This window comes from Salmo salar, chromosome ssa18 (assembly GCF_905237065.1).
Source record: "Salmo salar chromosome ssa18, Ssal_v3.1, whole genome shotgun sequence".
Lineage (NCBI taxonomy): Eukaryota > Metazoa > Chordata > Actinopteri > Salmoniformes > Salmonidae > Salmo > Salmo salar.
The window spans coordinates 68,644,321-68,667,656 of NC_059459.1; the positions used below are offsets into that span (position 1 = coordinate 68,644,321).

The following is a 23,336-nucleotide window of genomic DNA, read 5'->3' on the forward strand; positions in this document are numbered from 1 at the left end:
GAATTCTACCTCTGCAGGTCACTTTCAGTTAAAGCAACAGCATCCCCTTCTTTGTCAATATAAGTCCACATTTAGACACGCATACACACACACACAGCAGACGACCACGGTTGTTTGAATATTCGAATATCCAAACGGACCTCAGAATTTCATTACTTGTGTGCCTGTTCATTTTTGTTGACCTTTTTTGCGGGGGTGGGCCTATTTTAATACTGAAAACGTTTTTTCTAAATTAAATGATCATTGAGACATTATTACATACAGGGATACACCGTGACAATTGAAATGCTTTATTTAATAAAACAACTGTTGATTTTACATTTGATGACGGTATATCGAGCTGGCGCATTTAGTCCTTCAGTCAACTCTTGACAACCATCCCTAACAAACACGGTCAACTCTGACAACTATCCCAAACAAACACGGTCAACTCTGACAACCATCCCTAACAAACACGATACCAACATTTTCCTATAAACAAGTCCTGCGCACACTTTAAACAACGAGACAAAAAACATTCATTAGAATTTTCTCAAAGTTATACAAGGTGATATACAGTGATTTATCATAATGGGGGTTGCTGAAAATGAAAAGAAGTTCTAGCAGTAACAAGAGTGGATAATAGATTCTGAATTTATTGTTCCTCAAACCAGATTAATATAGACATACATACACATATCCAGAACCAGTCAAAAGTTGGGACACACCTACTCATTCAAGGTTTTTTTTTTCTAGATTTTTTACTATTTTCTACATTGTAGAATAAAAGTGAAGACATCAAAACTATAAAATAACACATGGTATCTTGTAGTAACTAAAAAATTGTTAAAGAAATAAAAATATATTTTATATTCTTCAAAGTAGCCACCCTTTGTCTTGATGACAGCTTTGCACACTCTTGGCATTCTCTCCACCAGCTGCAAGTGGAATGCTTTTCAACAGTCTTGAAGGAGTTCCCACAAATGCTGAGCACTTGTTGGCTGCTTTTCCTTCACTCTGCGGTCCAACTCATCCCAAACTCTCTCAATCAGGTGATTGTGGAGGCCAGGTCATTTGATGCAGCACTCCATCACTCTCCTTCTTGGTCAAATAGCCCTTACACAGCCTGGAGGTGTGTTGGGTCATTGTCCTGTTGAAAAACAAATGATAGTCCCACTAAGCGCAAACCAGATGGGATGGCGTATCGCTGCAGAATACTGTGGTAGCAATGCTGGTTAAGTGTGCCTTGAATTCTAAATAAAATCACCAACAGTGTCACCAGCAAAGCATCCCCACACCATCACACCTCCTCCTTGCTTCACGGTGGGAATCACACACGCGGAGATCATGCGTTCACCTACTCCGCGTCTCACAAAGACAGAGCGGTTGGAACCAAAAATCTCAAATTTGGAGTCAGACCAAAGGACAGATTTCCAACAATCTAATGGCCATTGCTCGTGTTTCTTGGCCCAAGCAAGTCTCTTCATATTATTGGTGTCCTTTAGTAATGTTTTTGTTTTACAGCAATTCGACCATGAAGGCCTGATTCACGTAGTCTCTTCTGAACAGTTGATGTTGAGATGTGTCTGTTACTTGAACTCTGTGAAGCATTTATTTGGGCTGCAATTTCTGAGGCTGGTAACTCGCAAGAACTTTTTCTCCGCAGCAGAGCTAACTCTGGGTCTTCCTTTCCTGTGGCGGTCCTCATGAGAGCCAGTTTCATCATAGCGCTTGATGGTTTTTGCGACTGCGCTTGAAGAAACTTTCAAAGTTGTTGAAATTTTCCAGATTGACTGACCTTCGCTTCTTAAAGTAATGATGTACCGCCGTTAAATATAATATATATATATATATATATATATATATATATATATATATATATATATATATATATATATATACTGATCAAAAAAATAAAGGGAACACTTAAACAACACATCCTCGATCTGAATGAAAGAAATAATCTTATTAAATACTTTTTTCTTTACATAGTTTAATGTGCTGACAACAAAATCACAAAAAAATAATCAATGGAAATCCAATTTATCAACCCATGGAGGTCTGGATTTTGAGTCACACTCAGAATTAAAGTGGAAAACCACACTACAGGCTGATCCAACTTTGATGTAATGTCCTTAAAACAAGTCAAAATGAGGCTCAGTAGTGTGTGTGGCCTCCACGTGCCTGTATGACCTCCCTACAACGCCTGGGCATGCTCCTGATAAGGTGGCGGATGGTCTCCTGAGGGATCTCCTCCCAGACCTGGACTAAAGCATCCGCCAACTCTTGGACAGTCTGTGGTGCAACGTGGCGTTGGTGGATGGAGCGAGACATGATGTCCCAGATGTGCTCAATTGGATTCAGGTCTGGGGAACGGGCGGGCCAGTCCATAGGATCAATGCCTTTCCTCTTGTAGGAACTGCTGACACACTCCAGCCACATGAGGTCTAGCATTGTCTTGCATTAGGAGGAACCCAGGGCCAACTGAACCAGCATATGGTCTCACAAGGGGTCTGAGGATCTCATCTCGGTACCTAATGGCAGTCAGGCTACCTCTGGCGAGCACATGGAGGGCTGTGCGGCCCCCCAGAGAAATGCCACCCCACACCATGACTGACCCACCGCCAAACCGGTCATGCTGGAGGATGTTGCAGGCAGCAGAACGTTCTCCACGGCGTCTCCAGACTCTGTCACGTCTGTCACATGTGCTCAGTGTGAACCTGCTTTCATCTGTGAAGAGCACAGGGCGCCAGTGCCGAATTTGCCAATCTTGGTGTTCTCTGGCAAATGCCAAACGTCCTGCACGGTGTTGGGCTGTAAGCACAACCCCCCACCTGTGGACGTCGGGCCCTCATACCACCCTCATGGAGTCTGTTTCTGACCGTTTGAGCAGACACATGCACATTTGTGGCCTGCTGGAGGTCATTTTGCAGGGCTCTGGCAGTGCTTCTCCTGCTCCTCCTTGCACAAAGGCGTAGGTAGCGGTCCTGCTGCTGGGTTGTTGCCCTCCTACGGCCTCCTCCACATCTCCTGATGTACTGGCCTGTCTCCTGGTAGCGCCTCCATGCTCTGGACACTACGCTGACAGACACAGCAAACCTTCTTGCCACAGCTCGCATTGATGTGCCATCCTGGATGAGCTGCACTACCTGAGCCACTTGTGTGGGTTGTAGACTCCGTCTCAAGCTACCACTAGAGTGAAAGCACCGCCAGCATTCAAAAGTGACCAAAACATCAGCCAGGAAGCATAGGAACTGAGAAGTGGTCTGTGGTCCCCACCTGCAGAACCACTCCTTTATTGGGGGTGTCTTGCTAATTGCCTATAATTTCCACCTGTTGTCTATTCCATTTGCACAACAGCATGTGAAATTTATTGTCAATCAGTGTTGCTTCCTAAGTGGACAGTTTGATTTCACAGAAGTGTGATTGACTTGGAGTTACATTGTGTTGTTTAAGTGTTCCCTTTATTTTTTTGAGCAGTGTATGTATATATATATATATATATATATAACTAAATGATATAGTCCGTCGAGCCAGATTCATATACAGTGGTGTAAAGTACTTAAGTAAAAATACTTTAAAGTAATTCTTAAGTCGTTTTTTGGGGTATCTGTACTTAACTAATCATATTTTGGACTACTTTTACTTCACTACATTTCTAAAGAGAATAATGTACTTTTTACTCCATACATTATCCCTGACACCCATAAGAAGTCGTTACATTTTGAATGCTTAGCAGGACAGGAAAATCGTGCAATTCACGCACTTATCAAGAGAACATCCCGGGTCATCCCTACTGCCTCTTATCTGGCAGACTCACTAAACACAAATGATTTGTTTGTAAATTGTGGCTGAGTGGTGAACCGTGCCCCTGGCTCTCCGTAAATTTAAAAATAAGATAATCGTGTTGTTTGGTTTGCTTAATATAACACATTTTAAATGATTTACACTTTTACTTTTGATACTCAAGTACATTTAAAACCAAAAACGTTTAGATTTTACTACTGGAGTAACTTTTACTTGAGTCATTTTCTTTTAAAGCATCTTTACTTTTACTCAAGTATAAAAATTGGATACTTTTTCCACCACTGGTATCTATACTTTTACTCAAGTATGAAAATTGGGTTCTTTTTCCACCACTGTTAATATATATTGATGATGTATATGGTCCTTCGAGAAGGATGCTTATCTATATACAAAAATATGGTCCTTTGAGCCAGATTTATATTTTCCTAACAAAACGGTCGAGATATACAGTAATAAAACCACAGGCCTTTGCTTTCAAATCAAATCCAAGTTTATTTGTCACGTGTGCCGAATACAACAGGTGTAGACCTTACAGTGAACTGCTTACTTACAGGCTCTTAACCAATAGTGCAAAAAAGGTATTAGGTGAACAATAGGTAAGTAAAGAAATAAAACAACAGTAAAAAGACAGGCTATATACAGTAGCGAGGCTATAAAAGTAGCGAGGCTACATACAGACACCGGTTAGTCAGGCTGGTTGAGGTAGTATGTACATGTAGATATGGTTAAAGTGACTAAGCATATATGATGAACAGAGAGTAGCAAAAGCGTAAAAGAGGGGTTGGCGGGACACAATGCAAATAGTTTGGGTAGCCATTTCATTGCCTGTTCAGGAGTCTTATGGCTTGCGGGTAAAAACTGTGTAGAAGCCTTTTTGTCCTAGACTTGGCACTCCGGTACGGCTTGCCATGCGGTAGTAGAGAGAACAGTCTATGACTGGGGTGGCTGGACTCTTTGACAATTTTTAGGGCCTTCCTCTGACACCACCTGGTGTAGAGGTCCTGGATGGCAGGCAGCTTAGCCCCAGTGATGTACTGGGCCGTACGCACTACCCTCTGTAGCTATATATGCAATCAGGCCACCGCCTCCCATTTTACCTGTGGTTTCAATGCGACTGTTTTCATGTTGTATGTTGAAACACATAAATCAAAACTTTAGATTAACAGTCTAAGGCTCAAAGCAATTGAGCCACAGACATGGAGTTGGTAAAAAGCTGACCTTTGACCCCTGGCTGTCTGCGATCTCATTCTATCTGGAGTTTAGATACATGGTGAAGCTATTCAGCAACTGATGATCACAGGCCACTGACACCCATTTTACTAGGATGTAAAATATCATACTCCTCCTCTTTTACATTCAACAACTCACCAATCACGTTTAAAAAAAGAGTACACGTCATCAAATTTACACTCCAGGAAAGTGTTCTTACATCACAGAGCTCAACAATTAGAAAACACTCGTCCCTGGGTGGGCTTGAACCACCAACCTTTAGATTAACAGTCTAACGCGCTAACCAATTGCGCCACAGAGACTAAACTGCTAGAACATGGACCCACGTGGAACAAGGACCACGTTCATTTCATGGAAATCACTCCGCCGTTACGTGGTTGCAAAAATGCTATTATCTTATCCAGAAAGAGACATATTCAGCTTCCATTCATAATTGTGCGGCTAAACAGAGGGGTAATATCCAGATCTGAACAGACGTATATACTACGTGGTTTATCTCAAAGACAGATGTTTTCTAAATGTTGTTCATGTCCCTCCCAATCCGTCTCCCGTTGAAGTAAAAGGACAATAAAATGTACACCTCCCCGTCGGGGAATTGAACCCCGGTCTCCCGCGTGACAGGCGGGGATACTGACCACTATACTAACGAGGACTGAGTGTGTGCTGGTATTCTACCTCTGCAGGTCACTTTCAGTTAAAGCAACAGCATCCCCTTCTTTGTCAATATAAGTCCACATTTAGACACGCATACACAGACACACAGCAGACGACCACGGTTGTTTGAATATTCGAATATCCAAACGGACCTCAGTATTTCATTACTTGTGTGCCTGTTCATTTTTGTTGACCTTTTTTGCGGGGGTGGGCCTATTTTAATACTGAAAACGTTTTTTCTAAATTAAATGATCATTGAGACATTATTACATACAGGGATACACCGTGACAATTGAAATGCTTTATTTAATAAAACAACTGTTGAATTTACATTTGATGACGGTATATCGAGCTGGCGCATTTAGTCCTTCAGTCAACTCTTGACAACCATCCCTAACAAACACGGTCAACTCTGACAACTATCCCAAACAAACACGGTCAACTCTGACAACCATCCCTAACAAACACGATACCAACATTTTCCTATAAACAAGTCCTGCGCACACTTTAAACAACGAGACAAAATACATTCATTAGAATTTTCTCAAAGTTATACAAGGTGATATACAGTGATTTATCATAATGGGGGTTGCTGAAAATGAAAAGAAGTTCTAGCAGTAACAAGAGTGGATAATAGATTCTGAATTTATTGTTCCTCAAAGCAGATTAATATAGACATACATACACATATCCAGAACCAGTCAAAAGTTGGGACACACCTACTCATTCAAGGTTTTTTTTTTCTAGATTTTTTACTATTTTCTACATTGTAGAATAAAAGTGAAGACATCAAAACTATAAAATAACACATGGTATCTTGTAGTAACTAAAAAAGTGTTAAAGAAATAAAAATATATTTTATATTCTTCAAAGTAGCCACCCTTTGTCTTGATGACAGCTTTGCACACTCTTGGCATTCTCTCCACCAGCTGCAAGTGGAATGCTTTTCAACAGTCTTGAAGGAGTTCCCACAAATGCTGAGCACTTGTTGGCTGCTTTTCCTTCACTCTGCGGTCCAACTCATCCCAAACTCTCTCAATCAGGTGATTGTGGAGGCCAGGTCATTTGATGCAGCACTCCATCACTCTCCTTCTTGGTCAAATAGCCCTTACACAGCCTGGAGGTGTGTTGGGTCATTGTCCTGTTGAAAAACAAATGATAGTCCCACTAAGCGCAAACCAGGTGGGATGGCGTATCGCTGCAGAATACTGTGGTAGCAATGCTGGTTAAGTGTGCCTTGAATTCTAAATAAAATCACCAACAGTGTCACCAGCAAAGCATCCCCACACCATCACACCTCCTCCTTGCTTCACGGTGGGAATCACACACGCGGAGATCATGCGTTCACCTACTCCGCGTCTCACAAAGACAGAGCGGTTGGAACCAAAAATCTCAAATTTGGAGTCAGACCAAAGGACAGATTTCCAACAATCTAATGGCCATTGCTCGTGTTTCTTGGCCCAAGCAAGTCTCTTCATATTATTGGTGTCCTTTAGTAATGTTTTTGTTTTACAGCAATTCGACCATGAAGGCCTGATTCACGTAGTCTCTTCTGAACAGTTGATGTTGAGATGTGTCTGTTACTTGAACTCTGTGAAGCATTTATTTGGGCTGCAATTTCTGAGGCTGGTAACTCGCAAGAACTTTTTCTCCGCAGCAGAGCTAACTCTGGGTCTTCCTTTCCTGTGGCGGTCCTCATGAGAGCCAGTTTCATCATAGCGCTTGATGGTTTTTGCGACTGCGCTTGAAGAAACTTTCAAAGTTGTTGAAATTTTCCAGATTGACTGACCTTCGCTTCTTAAAGTAATGATGTACCGCCGTTAAAATATATATATATATATATATATATATATATATATACTGATCAAAAAAATAAAGGGAACACTTAAACAACACATCCTCGATCTGAATGAAAGAAATAATCTTATTAAATACTTTTTTCTTTACATAGTTGAATGTGCTGACAACAAAATCACACAAAAATAATCAATGGAAATCCAATTTATCAACCCATGGAGGTCTGGATTTGGAGTCACACTCAAAATTAAAGTGGAAAACCACACTACAAGCTGATCCAACTTTGATGTAATGTCCTTAAAACAAGTCAAAATGAGGCTCAGTAGTGTGTGTGGCCTCCACGTGCCTGTATGACCTCCCTACAACGCCTGGGCATGCTCCTGATGAGGTGGCGGATGGTCTCCTGAGGGATCTCCTCCCAGACCTGGACTAAAGCATCCGCCAACTCTTGGACAGTCTGTGGTGCAACGTGGCGTTGGTGGATGGAGCGAGACATGATGTCCCAGATGTGCTCAATTGGATTCAGGTCTGGGGAACGGGCGGGCCAGTCCATAGGATCAATGCCTTTCCTCTTGTAGGAACTGCTGACACACTCCAGCCACATGAGGTCTAGCATTGTCTTGCATTAGGAGGAACCCAGGGCCAACTGAAACAGCATATGGTCTCACAAGGGGTCTGAGGATCTCATCTCGGTACCTAATGGCAGTCAGGCTACCTCTGGCGAGCACATGGAGGGCTGTGCGGCCCCCCAAAGAAATGCCACCCACCCCACCCCACACCATGACTGACCCAACGCCAAACCGGTCATGCTGGAGGATGTTGCAGGCAGCAGAACGTTCTCCACGGCGTCTCCAGACTCTGTCACGTCTGTCACGTGCTCAGTGTGAACCTGCTTTCATCTGTGAAGAGCACAGGGCGCCAGTGGCGAATTTGCCAATCTTGGTGTTCTCTGGCAAATGCCAAACGTCCTGCACGGTGTTGGGCTGTAAGCACAACCCCCACCTGTGGACGTCGGGCCCTCATACCACCCTCATGGAGTCTGTTTCTGACCGTTTGATCAGACACATGCACATTTGTGGCCTGCTGGAGGTCATTTTGCAGGGCTCTGGCAGTGCTTCTCCTGCTTCTCCTTGCACAAAGGCGGAGGTAGCGGACCTGCTGCTGGGTTGTTGCCCTCCTACGGCCTTCTCCACGTCTCCTGATGTACTGGCCTGTCTCCTGGTAGCGCCTCCATGCTCTGGACACTACGCTGACAGACACAGCAAACCTTCTTGCCACAGCTCGCATTGATGTGCCATCCTGGATGAGCTGCACTACCTGAGCCACTTGTGTGGGTTGTAGACTCCGTCTCAAGCTACCACTAGAGTGAAAGCACCGCCAGCATTCAAAAGTGACCAAAACATCAGCCAGGAAGCATAGGAACTGAGAAGTGGTCTGTGGTCCCCACCTGCAGAACCACTCCTTTATTGGGGGTGTCTTGCTAATTGCCTATAATTTCCACCTGTTGTCTATTCCATTTGCACAACAGCATGTGAAATTTATTGTCAATCAGTGTTGCTTCCTAAGTGGACAGTTTGATTTCACAGAAGTGTGATTGACTTGGAGTTACATTGTGTTGTTTAAGTGTTCCCTTTATTTTTTTGAGCAGTGTATGTATATATATATATATATATAACTAAATGATATAGTCCGTCGAGCCAGATTAATATACAGTGGTGTAAAGTACTTAAGTAAAAATACTTTAAAGTAATTCTTAAGTCGTTTTTTGGGGTATCTGTACTTAACTAATCATATTTTGGACTACTTTTACTTCACTACATTTCTAAAGAGAATAATGTACTTTTTACTCCATACATTTTCCCTGACACCCATAAGAAGTCGTTACATTTTGAATGCTTAGCAGGACAGGAAAATCGTGCAATTCACGCACTTATCAAGAGAACATCCCGGGTCATCCCTACTGCCTCTTATCTGGCAGACTCACTAAACACAAATGATTTGTTTGTAAATTGTGGCTGAGTGGTGAACCGTGCCCCTGGCTCTCCGTAAATTAAAAAATAAGATAATCGTGTTGTTTGGTTTGCTTAATATAACACATTTTAAATGATTTACACTTTTACTTTTGATACTCAAGTACATTTAAAACCAAAAACGTTTAGATTTTACTACTGGAGTAACTTTTACTTGAGTCATTTTCTTTTAAAGCATCTTTACTTTTACTCAAGTATGAAAATTGGATACTTTTTCCACCACTGGTATCTATACTTTTACTCAAGTATGACAATTGGGTTCTTTTTCCACCACTGTTAATATATATTGATGATGTATATGGTCCTTCGAGAAGGATGCTTATCTATATACAAAAATATGGTCCTTTGAGCCAGATTTATATTTTCCTAACAAAACGGTCGAGATATACAGTAATAAAACCACAGGCCTTTGCTTTCAAATCAAATCCAAGTTTATTTGTCACGTGTGCCGAATACAACAGGTGTAGACCTTACAGTGAACTGCTTACTTACAGGCTCTTAACCAATAGTGCAAAAAAGGTATTAGGTGAACAATAGGTAAGTAAAGAAATAAAACAACAGTAAAAAGACAGGCTATATACAGTAGCGAGGCTATAAAAGTAGCGAGGCTACATACAGACACCGGTTAGTCAGGCTGGTTGAGGTAGTATGTACATGTAGATATGGTTAAAGTGACTAAGCATATATGATGAACAGAGAGTAGCAAAAGCGTAAAAGAGGGGTTGGCGGGACACAATGCAAATAGTTTGGGTAGCCATTTCATTGCCTGATCAGGAGTCTTATGGCTTGCGGGTAAAAACTGTGTAGAAGCCTTTTTGTCCTAGACTTGGCACTCCGGTACGGCTTGCCATGCGGTAGTAGAGAGAACAGTCTATGACTGGGGTGGCTGGACTCTTTGACAATTTTTAGGGCCTTCCTCTGACACCACCTGGTGTAGAGGTCCTGGATGTCAGGAAGCTTAGCCCCAGTGATGTACTGGGCCGTACGCACTACCCTCTGTAGCTATATATGCAATCAGGCCACCGCCTCCCATTCTACCTGTGGTTTCAATGCGACTGTTCTCATGTTGTATGTTGAAACACATAAATCAAAACTTTAGATTAACAGTCTAAGGCTCAAAGCAATTGAGCCACAGACATGGAGTTGGTAAAAAGCTGACCTTTGACCCCTGGCTGTCTGCGATCTCATTCTATCTGGAGTTTAGATACATGGTGAAGCTATTCAGCAACTGATGATCACAGGCCACTGACACCCATTTTACTAGGATGTAAAATATCATACTCCTCCTCTTTTACATTCAACAACTCACCAATCACGTTTAAAAAAAGAGTACACGTCATCAAATTTACACTCCAGGAAAGTGTTCTTACATCACAGAGCTCAACAATTAGAAAACACGCGTCCCTGGGTGGGCTTGAACCACCAACCTTTAGATTAACAGTCTAACGCGCTAACCAATTGCGCCACAGAGACTAAACTGCTAGAGCATGGACCCACGTGGAACAAGGACCACGTTCATTTCATGGAAATCACTCCGCCGTTACGTGGTTGCAAAAATGCTATTATCTTATCCAGAAAGAGACATATTCAGCTTCCATTCATAATTGTGCGGCTAAACAGAGGGGTAATATCCAGATCTGAACAGACGTATATACTACGTGGTTTATCTCAAAGACAGATGTTTTCTAAATGTTGTTCATGTCCCTCCCAATCCGTCTCCCGTTGAAGTAAAAGGACAATAAAATGTTCACCTCCCCGTCGGGGAATTGAACCCCGGTCTCCCGCGTGACAGGCGGGGATACTGACCACTATACTAACGAGGACTGAGTGTGTGCTGGAATTCTACCTCTGCAGGTCACTTTCAGTTAAAGCAACAGCATCCCCTTCTTTGTCAATATAAGTCCACATTTAGACACGCATACACACACACACACAGCAGACGACCACGGTTGTTTGAATATTCGAATATCCAAACGGACCTCAGTATTTCATTACTTGTGTGCCTGTTCATTTTTGTTGACCTTTTTTTGCGGGGGTGGGCCTATTTTAACACTGAAAACGTTTTTTCTAAATTAAATGATCATTGAGACATTATTACATACAGGGATACACCGTGACAATTGAAATGTTTTATTTAATAAAACAACAGTTGAACTGTTGAATTTACATTTGATGACGGTATATCGAGCTGGCGCATTTAGTCCTTCAGTCAACTCTTGACAACCATCCCTAACAAACACGGTCAACTCTGACAACTATCCCAAACAAACACGGTCAACTCTGACAACCATCCCTAACAAACACGATACCAACATTTTCCTATAAACAAGTCCTGCGCACACTTTAAACAACGAGACAAAATACATTCATTAGAATTTTCTCAAAGTTATACAAGGTGATATACAGTGATTTATCATAATGGGGGTTGCTGAAAATGAAAAGAAGTTCTAGCAGTAACAAGAGTGGATAATAGATTCTGAATTTATTGTTCCTCAAAGCAGATTAATATAGACATACATACACATATCCAGAACCAGTCAAAAGTTGGGACACACCTACTCATTCAAGGTTTTTTTTTTCTAGATTTTTTACTATTTTCTACATTGTAGAATAAAAGTGAAGACATCAAAACTATAAAATAACACATGGTATCTTGTAGTAACTAAAAAAGTGTTAAAGAAATAAAAATATATTTTATATTCTTCAAAGTAGCCACCCTTTGTCTTGATGACAGCTTTGCACACTCTTGGCATTCTCTCCACCAGCTGCAAGTGGAATGCTTTTCAACAGTCTTGAAGGAGTTCCCACAAATGCTGAGCACTTGTTGGCTGCTTTTCCTTCACTCTGCGGTCCAACTCATCCCAAACTCTCTCAATCAGGTGATTGTGGAGGCCAGGTCATTTGATGCAGCACTCCATCACTCTCCTTCTTGGTCAAATAGCCCTTACACAGCCTGGAGGTGTGTTGGGTCATTGTCCTGTTGAAAAACAAATGATAGTCCCACTAAGCGCAAACCAGGTGGGATGGCGTATCGCTGCAGAATACTGTGGTAGCAATGCTGGTTAAGTGTGCCTTGAATTCTAAATAAAATCACCAACAGTGTCACCAGCAAAGCATCCCCACACCATCACACCTCCTCCTTGCTTCACGGTGGGAATCACACACGCGGAGATCATGCGTTCACCTACTCCGCGTCTCACAAAGACAGAGCGGTTGGAACCAAAAATCTCAAATTTGGAGTCAGACCAAAGGACAGATTTCCAACAATCTAATGGCCATTGCTCGTGTTTCTTGGCCCAAGCAAGTCTCTTCATATTATTGGTGTCCTTTAGTAATGTTTTTGTTTTACAGCAATTCGACCATGAAGGCCTGATTCACGTAGTCTCTTCTGAACAGTTGATGTTGAGATGTGTCTGTTACTTGAACTCTGTGAAGCATTTATTTGGGCTGCAATTTCTGAGGCTGGTAACTCGCAAGAACTTTTTCTCCGCAGCAGAGCTAACTCTGGGTCTTCCTTTCCTGTGGCGGTCCTCATGAGAGCCAGTTTCATCATAGCGCTTGATGGTTTTTGCGACTGCGCTTGAAGAAACTTTCAAAGTTGTTGAAATTTTCCAGATTGACTGACCTTCGCTTCTTAAAGTAATGATGTACCGCCGTTAAATATATATATATATATATATATACTGATCAAAAAAATAAAGGGAACACTTAAACAACACATCCTCGATCTGAATGAAAGAAATAATCTTATTAAATACTTTTTTCTTTACATAGTTGAATGTGCTGACAACAAAATCACACACAAATAATCAATGGAAATCCAATTTATCAACCCATGGAGGTCTGGATTTGGAGTCACACTCAAAATTAAAGTGGAAAACCACACTACAAGCTGATCCAACTTTGATGTAATGTCCTTAAAACAAGTCAAAATGAGGCTCAGTAGTGTGTGTGGCCTCCACGTGCCTGTATGACCTCCCCTACAACGCCTGGGCATGCTCCTGATGAGGTGGCGGATGGTCTCCTGAGGGATCTCCTCCCAGACCTGGACTAAAGCATCCGCCAACTCTTGGACAGTCTGTGGTGCAACGTGGCGTTGGTGGATGGAGCGAGACATGATGTCCCAGATGTGCTCAATTGGATTCAGGTCTGGGGAACGGGCGGGCCAGTCCATAGGATCAATGCCTTTCCTCTTGTAGGAACTGCTGACACACTCCAGCCACATGAGGTCTAGCATTGTCTTGCATTAGGAGGAACCCAGGGCCAACTGAACCAGCATATGGTCTCACAAGGGGTCTGAGGATCTCATCTCGGTACCTAATGGCAGTCAGGCTACCTCTGGCGAGCACATGGAGGGCTGTGCGGCCCCCAAAGAAATGCCACCCACCCCACCCCACACCATGACTGACCCAACGCCAAACCGGTCATGCTGGAGGATGTTGCAGGCAGCAGAACGTTCTCCACGGCGTCTCCAGACTCTGTCACGTCTGTCACGTGCTCAGTGTGAACCTGCTTTCATCTGTGAAGAGCACAGGGCGCCAGTGGCGAATTTGCCAATCTTGGTGTTCTCTGGCAAATGCCAAACGTCCTGCACGGTGTTGGGCTGTAAGCACAACCCCCACCTGTGGACGTCGGGCCCTCATACCACCCTCATGGAGTCTGTTTCTGACCGTTTGATCAGACACATGCACATTTGTGGCCTGCTGGAGGTCATTTTGCAGGGCTCTGGCAGTGCTTCTCCTGCTTCTCCTTGCACAAAGGCGGAGGTAGCGGACCTGCTGCTGGGTTGTTGCCCTCCTACGGCCTTCTCCACGTCTCCTGATGTACTGGCCTGTCTCCTGGTAGCGCCTCCATGCTCTGGACACTACGCTGACAGACACAGCAAACCTTCTTGCCACAGCTCGCATTGATGTGCCATCCTGGATGAGCTGCACTACCTGAGCCACTTGTGTGGGTTGTAGACTCCGTCTCATGCTACCACTAGAGTGAAAGCACCGCCAGCATTCAAAAGTGACCAAAACATCAGCCAGGAAGCATAGGAACTGAGAAGTGGTCTGTGGTCCCCACCTGCAGAACCACTCCTTTATTGGGGGTGTCTTGCTAATTGCCTATAATTTCCACCTGTTGTCTATTCCATTTGCACAACAGCATGTGAAATTTATTGTCAATCAGTGTTGCTTCCTAAGTGGACAGTTTGATTTCACAGAAGTGTGATTGACTTGGAGTTACATTGTGTTGTTTAAGTGTTCCCTTTATTTTTTTGAGCACTGTATGTATATATATATATATATAACTAAATGATATAGTCCGTCGAGCCAGATTCATATACAGTGGTGTAAAGTACTTAAGTAAAAATACTTTAAAGTAATTCTTAAGTCGTTTTTTGGGGTATCTGTACTTAACTAATCATATTTTGGACTACTTTTACTTCACTACATTTCTAAAGAGAATAATGTACTTTTTACTCCATACATTTTCCCTGACACCCATAAGAAGTCGTTACATTTTGAATGCTTAGCAGGACAGGAAAATCGTGCAATTCACGCACTTATCAAGAGAACATCCCGGGTCATCCCTACTGCCTCTTATCTGGCAGACTCACTAAACACAAATGATTTGTTTGTAAATTGTGGCTGAGTGGTGAACCGTGCCCCTGGCTCTCCGTAAATTAAAAAATAAGATAATCGTGTTGTTTGGTTTGCTTAATATAACACATTTTAAATGATTTACACTTTTACTTTTGATACTCAAGTACATTTAAAACCAAAAACGTTTAGATTTTACTACTGGAGTAACTTTTACTTGAGTCATTTTCTTTTAAAGCATCTTTACTTTTACTCAAGTATGAAAATTGGATACTTTTTCCACCACTGGTATCTATACTTTTACTCAAGTATGACAATTGGGTTCTTTTTCCACCACTGTTAATATATATTGATGATGTATATGGTCCTTCGAGAAGGATGCTTATCTATATACAAAAATATGGTCCTTTGAGCCAGATTTATATTTTCCTAACAAAACGGTCGAGATATACAGTAATAAAACCACAGGCCTTTGCTTTCAAATCAAATCCAAGTTTATTTGTCACGTGTGCCGAATACAACAGGTGTAGACCTTACAGTGAACTGCTTACTTACAGGCTCTTAACCAATAGTGCAAAAAAGGTATTAGGTGAACAATAGGTAAGTAAAGAAATAAAACAACAGTAAAAAGACAGGCTATATACAGTAGCGAGGCTATAAAAGTAGCGAGGCTACATACAGACACCGGTTAGTCAGGCTGGTTGAGGTAGTATGTACATGTAGATATGGTTAAAGTGACTAAGCATATATGATGAACAGAGAGTAGCAAAAGCGTAAAAGAGGGGTTGGCGGGACACAATGCAAATAGTTTGGGTAGCCATTTCATTGCCTGTTCAGGAGTCTTATGGCTTGCGGGTAAAAACTGTGTAGAAGCCTTTTTGTCCTAGACTTGGCACTCCGGTACGGCTTGCCATGCGGTAGTAGAGAGAACAGTCTATGACTGGGGTGGCTGGACTCTTTGACAATTTTTAGGGCCTTCCTCTGACACCACCTGGTGTAGAGGTCCTGGATGGCAGGCAGCTTAGCCCCAGTGATGTACTGGGCCGTACGCACTACCCTCTGTAGCTATATATGCAATCAGGCCACCGCCTCCCATTTTACCTGTGGTTTCAATGCGACTGTTCTCATGTTGTATGTTGAAACACATAAATCAAAACTTTAGATTAACAGTCTAAGGCTCAAAGCAATTGAGCCACAGACATGGAGTTGGTAAAAAGCTGACCTTTGACCCCTGGCTGTCTGCGATCTCATTCTATCTGGAGTTTAGATACATGGTGAAGCTATTCAGCAACTGATGATCACAGGCCACTGACACCCATTTTACTAGGATGTAAAATATCATACTCCTCCTCTTTTACATTCAACAACTCACCAATCACGTTTAAAAAAAGAGTACACGTCATCAAATTTACACTCCAGGAAAGTGTTCTTACATCACAGAGCTCAACAATTAGAAAACACTCGTCCCTGGGTGGGCTTGAACCACCAACCTTTAGATTAACAGTCTAACGCGCTAACCAATTGCGCCACAGAGACTAAACTGCTAGGACATGGACCCACGTGGAACAAGGACCACGTTCATTTCATGGAAATCACTCCGCCGTTACGTGGTTGCAAAAATGCTATTATCTTATCCAGAAAGAGACATATTCAGCTTCCATTCATAATTGTGCGGCTAAACAGAGGGGTAATATCCAGATCTGAACAGACGTATATACTACGTGGTTTATCTCAAAGACAGATGTTTTCTAAATGTTGTTCATGTCCCTCCCAATTCGTCTCCCGTTGAAGTAAAAGGACAATAAAATGTTCACCTCCCCGTCGGGGAATTGAACCCCGATCTCCCGCGTGACAGGCGGGGATACTGACCACTATACTAACGAGGACTGAGTGTGTGCTGGAATTCTACCTCTGCAGGTCACTTTCAGTTAAAGCAACAGCATCCCCTTCTTTGTCAATATAAGTCCACATTTAGACACGCATACACACACACACACACACAGCAGACGACCACGGTTGTTTGAATATTCAAATATCCAAACGGACCTCAGTATTTCATTACTTGTGTGCCTGTTCATTTTTGTTGACCTTTTTTGCGGGGGTGGGCCTATTTTAACACTGAAAACGTTTTTTCTAAATTAAATGATCATTGAGACATTATTACATACATGGATACACCGTGCCAATTGAAATGCTTTATTTAATAAAACAACAGTTGAACTGTTGAATTTACATTTGATGACGGTATATCGAGCTGGCGCATTTAGTCCTTCAGTCAACTCTTGACAACCATCCCTAACAAACACGGTCAACTCTGACAACTATCCCAAACAAACACGGTCAACTCTGACAACCATCCCTAACAAACACGATACCAACATTTTCCTATAAACAAGTCCTGCGCACACTTTAAACAACGAGACAAAATACATTCATTAGAATTTTCTCAAAGTTATACAAGGTGATATACAGTGATTTATCATAATGGGGGTTGCTGAAAATGAAAAGAAGTTCTAGCAGTAACAAGAGTGGATAATAGATTCTGAATTTATTGTTCCTCAAAGCAGATTAATATAGACATACATACACATATCCAGAACCAGTCAAAAGTTGGGACACACCTACTCATTCAAGGTTTTTTTTTTCTAGATTTTTTACTATTTTCTACATTGTAGAATAAAAGTGAAGACATCAAAACTATAAAATAACACATGGTATCTTGTAGTAACTAAAAAAGTGTTAAAGAAATAAAAATATATTTTATATTCTTCAAAGTAGCCACCCTTTGTCTTGATGACAGCTTTGCACACTCTTGGCATTCTCTCCACCAGCTGCACCTGGAATGCTTTTCAACAGTCTTGAAGGAGTTCCCACAAATGCTGAGCACTTGTTGGCTGCTTTTCCTTCACTCTGCGGTCCAACTCATCCCAAACTCTCTCAATCAGGTGATTGTGGAGGCCAGGTCATTTGATGCAGCACTCCATCACTCTCCTTCTTGGTCAAATAGCCCTTACACAGCCTGGAGGTGTGTTGGGTCATTGTCCTGTTGAAAAACAAATGATAGTCCCACTAAGCGCAAACCAGGTGGGATGGCGTATCGCTGCAGAATACTGTGGTAGCAATGCTGGTTAAGTGTGCCTTGAATTCTAAATAAAATCACCAACAGTGTCACCAGCAAAGCATCCCCACACCATCACACCTCCTCCTTGCTTCACGGTGGGAATCACACACGCGGAGATCATGCGTTCACCTACTCCGCGTCTCACAAAGACAGAGCGGTTGGAACCAAAAATCTCAAATTTGGAGTCAGACCAAAGGACAGATTTCCAACAATCTAATGGCCATTGCTCGTGTTTCTTGGCCCAAGCAAGTCTCTTCATATTATTGGTGTCCTTTAGTAATGTTTTTGTTTTACAGCAATTCGACCATGAAGGCCTGATTCACGTAGTCTCTTCTGAACAGTTGATGTTGAGATGTGTCTGTTACTTGAACTCTGTGAAGCATTTATTTGGGCTGCAATTTCTGAGGCTGGTAACTCGAATGAACTTTTTCTCCGCAGCAGAGCTAACTCTGGGTCTTCCTTTCCTGTGGCGGTCCTCATGAGAGCCAGTTTCATCATAGCGCTTGATGGTTTTTGCGACTGCGCTTGAAGAAACTTTCAAAGTTGTTGAAATTTTCCAGATTGACTGACCTTCGCTTCTTAAAGTAATGATGTACCGCCGTTAAATATATATATATATATATATATATATATATATATATATATATATATATATACTGATCAAAAAAATAAAGGGAACACTTAAACAACACATCCTCGATCTGAATGAAAGAAATAATCTTATTAAATACTTTTTTCTTTACATAGTTGAATGTGCTGACAACAAAATCACACAAAAATAATCAATGGAAATCCAATTTATCAACCCATGGAGGTCTGGATTTGGAGTCACACTCAAAATTAAAGTGGAAAACCACACTACAAGCTGATCCAACTTTGATGTAATGTCCTTAAAACAAGTCAAAATGAGGCTCAGTAGTGTGTGTGGCCTCCACGTGCCTGTATGACCTCCCTACAACGCCTGGGCATGCTCCTGATGAGGTGGCGGATGGTCTCCTGAGGGATCTCCTCCGAGACCTGGACTAAAGCATCCGCCAACTCTTGGACAGTCTGTGGTGCAACGTGGCGTTGGTGGATGGAGCGAGACATGATGTCCCAGATGTGCTCAATTGGATTCAGGTCTGGGGAACGGGCGGGCCAGTCCATAGGATCAATGCCTTTCCTCTTGTAGGAACTGCTGACACACTCCAGCCACATGAGGTCTAGCATTGTCTTGCATTAGGAGGAACCCAGGGCCAACTGAACCAGCATATGGTCTCACAAGGGGTCTGAGGATCTCATCTCGGTACCTAATGGCAGTCAGGCTACCTCTGGCGAGCACATGGAGGGCTGTGCGGCCCCCCAAAGAAATGCCACCCACCCCACCCCACACCACACCATGACTGACCCACCGCCAAACCGGTCATGCTGGAGGATGTTGCAGGCAGCAGAACGTTCTCCACGGCGTCTCCAGACTCTGTCACGTCTGTCACGTGCTCAGTGTGAACGTGCTTTCATCTGTGAAGAGCACAGGGCGCCAGTGGCGAATTTGCCAATCTTGGTGTTCTCTGGCAAATGCCAAACGTCCTGCACGGTGTTGGGCTGTAAGCACAACCCCCACCTGTGGACGTCGGGCCCTCATACCACCCTCATGGAGTCTGTTTCTGACCGTTTGATCAGACACATGCACATTTGTGGCCTGCTGGAGGTCATTTTGCAGGGCTCTGGCAGTGCTTCTCCTGCTTCTCCTTGCACAAAGGCGGAGGTAGCGGACCTGCTGCTGGGTTGTTGCCCTCCTACGGCCTTCTCCACGTCTCCTGATGTACTGGCCTGTCTCCTGGTAGCGCCTCCATGCTCTGGACACTACGCTGACAGACACAGCAAACCTTCTTGCCACAGCTCGCATTGATGTGCCATCCTGGATGAGCTGCACTACCTGAGCCACTTGTGTGGGTTGTAGACTCCGTCTCATGCTACCACTAGAGTGAAAGCACCGCCAGCATTCAAAAGTGACCAAAACATCAGCCAGGAAGCATAGGAACTGAGAAGTGGTCTGTGGTCCCCACCTGCAGAACCACTCCTTTATTGGGGGTGTCTTGCTAATTGCCTATAATTTCCACCTGTTGTCTATTCCATTTGCACAACAGCATGTGAAATTTATTGTCAATCAGTGTTGCTTCCTAAGTGGACAGTTTGATTTCACAGAAGTGTGATTGACTTGGAGTTACATTGTGTTGTTTAAGTGTTCCCTTTATTTTTTGAGCACTGTATGTATATATATATATATATATATATATATATATATATATATATATATATATCATGATATAGTCCGTCGAGCCAGATTAATATACAGTGGTGTAAAGTACTTAAGTAAAAATACTTTAAAGTAATTCTTAAGTCGTTTTTTGGGGTATCTGTACTTAACTAATCATATTTTGGACTACTTTTACTTCACTACATTTCTAAAGAGAATAATGTACTTTTTACTCCATACATTTTCCCTGACACCCATAAGAAGTCGTTACATTTTGAATGCTTAGCAGGACAGGAAAATCGTGCAATTCACGCACTTATCAAGAGAACATCCCGGGTCATCCCTACTGCCTCTTATCTGGCAGACTCACTAAACACAAATGATTTGTTTGTAAATTGTGGCTGAGTGGTGAACCGTGCCCCTGGCTCTCCGTAAATTAAAAAATAAGATAATCGTGTTGTTTGGTTTGCTTAATATAACACATTTTAAATGATTTACACTTTTACTTTTGATACTCAAGTACATTTAAAACCAAAAACGTTTAGATTTTACTACTGGAGTAACTTTTACTTGAGTCATTTTCTTTTAAAGCATCTTTACTTTTACTCAAGTATGACAATTGGGTTCTTTTTCCACCACTGTTAATATATATTGATGATGTATATGGTCCTTCGAGAAGGATGCTTATCTATATACAAAAATATGGTCCTTTGAGCCAGATTTATATTTTCCTAACAAAACGGTCGAGATATACAGTAATAAAACCACAGGCCTTTGCTTTCAAATCAAATCCAAGTTTATTTGTCACGTGTGCCGAATACAACAGGTGTAGACCTTACAGTGAACTGCTTACTTACAGGCTCTTAACCAATAGTGCAAAAAAGGTATTAGGTGAACAATAGGTAAGTAAAGAAATAAAACAACAGTAAAAAGACAGGCTATATACAGTAGCGAGGCTATAAAAGTAGCGAGGCTACATACAGACACCGGTTAGTCAGGCTGGTTGAGGTAGTATGTACATGTAGATATGGTTAAAGTGACTAAGCATATATGATGAACAGAGAGTAGCAAAAGCGTAAAAGAGGGGTTGGCGGGACACAATGCAAATAGTTTGGGTAGCCATTTCATTGCCTGTTCAGGAGTCTTATGGCTTGCGGGTAAAAACTGTGTAGAAGCCTTTTTGTCCTAGACTTGGCACTCGGTACGGCTTGCCATGCGGTAGTAGAGAGAACAGTCTATGACTGGGGTGGCTGGACTCTTTGACAATTTTTAGGGCCTTCCTCTGACACCACCTGGTGTAGAGGTCCTGGATGGCAGGCAGCTTAGCCCCAGTGATGTACTGGGCCGTACGCACTACCCTCTGTAGCTATATATGCAATCAGGCCACCGCCTCCCATTTTACCTGTGGTTTCAATGCGACTGTTCTCATGTTGTATGTTGAAACACATAAATCAAAACTTTAGATTAACAGTCTAAGGCTCAAAGCAATTGAGCCACAGACATGGAGTTGGTAAAAAGCTGACCTTTGACCCCTGGCTGTCTGCGATCTCATTCTATCGGGAGTTTAGATACATGGTGAAGCTATTCAGCAACTGATGATCACAGGCCACTGACACCCATTTTACTAGGATGTAAAATATCATACTCCTCCTCTTTTAGATTCAACAACTCACCAATCACGTTTAAAAAAAGAGTACACGTCATCAAATTTACACTCCAGGAAAGTGTTCTTACATCACAGAGCTCAACAATTAGAAAACACTCGTCCCTGGGTGGGCTTGAACCACCAACCTTTAGATTAACAGTCTAACGCGCTAACCAATTGCGCCACAGAGACTAAACTGCTAGGACATGGACCCACGTGGAACAAGGACCACGTTCATTTCATGGAAATCACTCCGCCGTTACGTGGTTGCAAAAATGCTATTATCTTATCCAGAAAGAGACATATTCAGCTTCCATTCATAATTGTGCGGCTAAACAGAGGGGTAATATCCAGATCTGAACAGACGTATATACTACGTGGTTTATCTCAAAGACAGATGTTTTCTAAATGTTGTTCATGTCCCTCCCAATCCGTCTCCCGGTGAAGTAAAAGGACAATAAAATGTTCACCTCCCCGTCGGGGGAATTGAACCCCGGTCTCCCGCGTGACAGGCGGGGATACTGACCACTATACTAACGAGGACTGAGTGTGTGCTGGAATTCTACCTCTGCAGGTCACTTTCAGTTAAAGCAACAGCATCCCCTTCTTTGTCAATATAAGTCCACATTTAGACACGCATAAACACACACACACACAGCAGACGACCACGGTTGTTTGAATATTCAAATATCCAAACGGACCTCAGTATTTCATTACTTGTGTGCCTGTTCATTTTTGTTGACCTTTTTTGCGGGGGTGGGCCTATTTTAACACTGAAAACGTTTTTTCTAAATTAAATGATCATTGAGACATTATTACATACAGGGATACACCGTGCCAATTGAAATGCTTTATTTAATAAAACAACAGTTGAACTGTTGAATTTACATTTGATGACGGTATATCGAGCTGGCGCATTTAGTCCTTCAGTCAACTCTTGACAACCCATCCCTAACAAACACGGTCAACTCTGACAACTATCCCAAACAAACACGGTCAACTCTGACAACCATCCCTAACAAACACGATACCAACATTTTCCTATAAACAAGTCCTGCGCACACTTTAAACAACGAGACAAAATACATTCATTAGAATTTTCTCAAAGTTATACAAGGTGATATACAGTGATTTATCATAATGGGGGTTGCTGAAAATGAAAAGAAGTTCTAGCAGTAACAAGAGTGGATAATAGATTCTGAATTTATTGTTCCTCAAACCAGATTAATATAGACATACATACACATATCCA

At 42.3% G+C, this 23,336-nt stretch overlaps 8 non-coding genes across 8 annotated transcripts; all 8 read right to left on the reverse strand.

Annotated features, from left to right (window-relative positions):
• Positions 1 to 5,244: 5,244 nt before the first annotated feature.
• Positions 5,245 to 5,318, reverse strand: trnan-guu (transfer RNA asparagine (anticodon GUU)). The gene has a single exon. It is a non-coding gene; the product is annotated as a tRNA-Asn (tRNA).
• A 278-nt stretch (positions 5,319 to 5,596) lies between these two features.
• On the reverse strand, positions 5,597 to 5,668 carry trnad-guc (transfer RNA aspartic acid (anticodon GUC)). The gene has a single exon. It is a non-coding gene; the product is annotated as a tRNA-Asp (tRNA).
• A 5,228-nt stretch (positions 5,669 to 10,896) lies between these two features.
• Positions 10,897 to 10,970, reverse strand: trnan-guu (transfer RNA asparagine (anticodon GUU)). Its single transcript has one exon. It is a non-coding gene; the product is annotated as a tRNA-Asn (tRNA).
• Positions 10,971 to 11,248: 278 nt separating this feature from the next.
• Positions 11,249 to 11,320, reverse strand: trnad-guc (transfer RNA aspartic acid (anticodon GUC)). The gene has a single exon. It is a non-coding gene; the product is annotated as a tRNA-Asp (tRNA).
• A 5,224-nt stretch (positions 11,321 to 16,544) lies between these two features.
• On the reverse strand, positions 16,545 to 16,618 carry trnan-guu (transfer RNA asparagine (anticodon GUU)). Its single transcript has one exon. It is a non-coding gene; the product is annotated as a tRNA-Asn (tRNA).
• Positions 16,619 to 16,896: 278 nt separating this feature from the next.
• On the reverse strand, positions 16,897 to 16,968 carry trnad-guc (transfer RNA aspartic acid (anticodon GUC)). Its single transcript has one exon. It is a non-coding gene; the product is annotated as a tRNA-Asp (tRNA).
• A 5,234-nt stretch (positions 16,969 to 22,202) lies between these two features.
• On the reverse strand, positions 22,203 to 22,276 carry trnan-guu (transfer RNA asparagine (anticodon GUU)). The gene has a single exon. It is a non-coding gene; the product is annotated as a tRNA-Asn (tRNA).
• Positions 22,277 to 22,554: 278 nt separating this feature from the next.
• On the reverse strand, positions 22,555 to 22,627 carry trnad-guc (transfer RNA aspartic acid (anticodon GUC)). Its single transcript has one exon. It is a non-coding gene; the product is annotated as a tRNA-Asp (tRNA).
• Positions 22,628 to 23,336: the final 709 nt, after the last annotated feature.